The sequence below is a fragment of the Hypomesus nipponensis genome, chromosome 15, assembly GCF_054491055.1.
Source record: "Hypomesus nipponensis isolate SF chromosome 15, ASM5449105v1, whole genome shotgun sequence".
NCBI classification, from domain to species: Eukaryota; Metazoa; Chordata; class Actinopteri; order Osmeriformes; family Osmeridae; genus Hypomesus; species Hypomesus nipponensis.
Window position 1 is genome coordinate 72,501 of NC_140375.1, and position 2,500 is coordinate 75,000.

General features: G+C 47.0%; 7 non-coding genes and 2 pseudogenes across 7 annotated transcripts; all 9 read left to right on the forward strand.

The window, feature by feature from the left end:
- Positions 1 to 76: 76 nt before the first annotated feature.
- On the forward strand, positions 77 to 195 carry LOC146254919 (5S ribosomal RNA). The gene has a single exon (XR_014730376.1). It is a non-coding gene; the product is annotated as a 5S ribosomal RNA (ribosomal RNA).
- Positions 196 to 373: 178 nt separating this feature from the next.
- Positions 374 to 482, forward strand: LOC146254920 (5S ribosomal RNA; annotated as a pseudogene).
- A 172-nt stretch (positions 483 to 654) lies between these two features.
- LOC146254921 (5S ribosomal RNA) lies at positions 655 to 773 on the forward strand. Its single transcript, XR_014730387.1, has one exon. It is a non-coding gene; the product is annotated as a 5S ribosomal RNA (ribosomal RNA).
- Positions 774 to 945: 172 nt separating this feature from the next.
- On the forward strand, positions 946 to 1,064 carry LOC146254922 (5S ribosomal RNA). The gene has a single exon (XR_014730398.1). It is a non-coding gene; the product is annotated as a 5S ribosomal RNA (ribosomal RNA).
- Positions 1,065 to 1,252: 188 nt separating this feature from the next.
- Positions 1,253 to 1,371, forward strand: LOC146254923 (5S ribosomal RNA). Its single transcript, XR_014730410.1, has one exon. It is a non-coding gene; the product is annotated as a 5S ribosomal RNA (ribosomal RNA).
- Positions 1,372 to 1,545: 174 nt separating this feature from the next.
- On the forward strand, positions 1,546 to 1,664 carry LOC146254924 (5S ribosomal RNA). Its single transcript, XR_014730421.1, has one exon. It is a non-coding gene; the product is annotated as a 5S ribosomal RNA (ribosomal RNA).
- Positions 1,665 to 1,836: 172 nt separating this feature from the next.
- On the forward strand, positions 1,837 to 1,955 carry LOC146254925 (5S ribosomal RNA). The gene has a single exon (XR_014730432.1). It is a non-coding gene; the product is annotated as a 5S ribosomal RNA (ribosomal RNA).
- A 178-nt stretch (positions 1,956 to 2,133) lies between these two features.
- Positions 2,134 to 2,252, forward strand: LOC146254926 (5S ribosomal RNA). The gene has a single exon (XR_014730443.1). It is a non-coding gene; the product is annotated as a 5S ribosomal RNA (ribosomal RNA).
- A 178-nt stretch (positions 2,253 to 2,430) lies between these two features.
- Positions 2,431 to 2,500, forward strand: part of LOC146254927 (5S ribosomal RNA) — a 109-nt pseudogene continuing 39 nt past the window's right edge.

The window sequence follows — 2,500 nt, forward strand, 5'->3', positions numbered from 1 at the left end:
GAGAGAGAGAGACTACCTTGCATTGTCAATTGCTAAATCTGTATATGGATAAGTAGCCTATGGTTGTCAACTTATTTCGTACGGCCATACCAGCCTGGCAACGCCCGATCTCGTCTGATCTCGGAAGCTAAGCAGGGTCGGGCCTGGTTAGTACTTGGATGGGAGACCGCCTGGGAATACCAGGTGCTGTATGCTCTTTTGCTCATTCACTTAGAAACTGACATCTTGCAATATGCACAAGTAGTCCTTCATGAAAGGGGCTGGAAGCTGTTTTCATTTTGACACGAGAGAGAGAGAGAGAGAGAGAGACTACCTTGCATTGTCAATTGCTAAATCTGTATATGGATAAGTAGCCTATGGTTGTCAACTTATTTCGTACGGCCATACCAGCCTGGCAACGCCTGATCTCGGAAGCTAAGCAGGGTCGGGCCTGGTTAGTACTTGGATGGGAGACCGCCTGGGAATACCAGGTGCTGTATGCTCTTTTGCTCATTCACTTAGAAACTGAAATCTTGCAATATGCACAAGTAGTCCTTCATGAAAGGGGCTGGAAGCTGTTTTCATTTTGACACGAGAGAGAGAGAGAGAGACCACCTTGCATTGTCAATTGCTAAATCTGTATATGGATAAGTAGCCTATGGTTGTCAACTTATTTCGTACGGCCATACCAGCCTGGCAACGCCCGATCTCGTCTGATCTCGGAAGCTAAGCAGGGTCGGGCCTGGTTAGTACTTGGATGGGAGACCGCCTGGGAATACCAGGTGCTGTATGCTCTTTTGCTCATTCACTTAGAAACTGAAATCTTGCAATATGCACAAGTAGTCCTTCATGAAAGGGGCTGGAAGCTGTTTTCATTTTGACACGAGAGAGAGAGAGAGAGACCACCTTGCATTGTCAATTGCTAAATCTGTATATGGATAAGTAGCCTATGGTTGTCAACTTATTTCGTACGGCCATACCAGCCTGGCAACGCCCGATCTCGTCTGATCTCGGAAGCTAAGCAGGGTCGGGCCTGGTTAGTACTTGGATGGGAGACCGCCTGGGAATACCAGGTGCTGTATGCTCTTTTGCTCATTCACTTAGAAACTGAAATCTTGCAATATGCACAAGTAGTCCTTCATGAAAGGGGCTGGAAGCTGTTTTCATTTTGACACGAGAGAGAGAGAGAGAGAGAGAGAGAGAGAGAGACCACCTTGCATTGTCAATTGCTAAATCTGTATATGGATAAGTAGCCTATGGTTGTCAACTTATTTCGTACGGCCATACCAGCCTGGCAACGCCCGATCTCGTCTGATCTCGGAAGCTAAGCAGGGTCGGGCCTGGTTAGTACTTGGATGGGAGACCGCCTGGGAATACCAGGTGCTGTATGCTCTTTTGCTCATTCACTTAGAAACTGACATCTTGCAATATGCACAAGTAGTCCTTCATGAAAGGGGCTGGAAGCTCTTTTCATTTTGACACGAGAGAGAGAGAGAGAGAGACTACCTTGCATTGTCAATTGCTAAATCTGTATATGGATAAGTAGCCTATGGTTGTCAACTTATTTCGTACGGCCATACCAGCCTGGCAACGCCCGATCTCGTCTGATCTCGGAAGCTAAGCAGGGTCGGGCCTGGTTAGTACTTGGATGGGAGACCGCCTGGGAATACCAGGTGCTGTATGCTCTTTTGCTCATTCACTTAGAAACTGAAATCTTGCAATATGCACAAGTAGTCCTTCATGAAAGGGGCTGGAAGCTGTTTTCATTTTGACACGAGAGAGAGAGATAGAGACCACCTTGCATTGTCAATTGCTAAATCTGTATATGGATAAGTAGCCTATGGTTGTCAACTTATTTCGTACGGCCATACCAGCCTGGCAACGCCCGATCTCGTCTGATCTCGGAAGCTAAGCAGGGTCGGGCCTGGTTAGTACTTGGATGGGAGACCGCCTGGGAATACCAGGTGCTGTATGCTCTTTTGCTCATTCACTTAGAAACTGACATCTTGCAATATGCACAAGTAGTCCTTCATGAAAGGGGCTGGAAGCTGTTTTCATTTTGACACGAGAGAGAGAGAGAGAGAGAGAGACTACCTTGCATTGTCAATTGCTAAATCTGTATATGGATAAGTAGCCTATGGTTGTCAACTTATTTCGTACGGCCATACCAGCCTGGCAACGCCCGATCTCGTCTGATCTCGGAAGCTAAGCAGGGTCGGGCCTGGTTAGTACTTGGATGGGAGACCGCCTGGGAATACCAGGTGCTGTATGCTCTTTTGCTCATTCACTTAGAAACTGACATCTTGCAATATGCACAAGTAGTCCTTCATGAAAGGGGCTGGAAGCTGTTTTCATTTTGACACGAGAGAGAGAGAGAGAGAGAGAGACTACCTTGCATTGTCAATTGCTAAATCTGTATATGGATAAGTAGCCTATGGTTGTCAACTTATTTCGTACGGCCATACCAGCCTGGCAACGCCTGATCTCGGAAGCTAAGCAGGGTCGGGCCTGGTTAGTACTT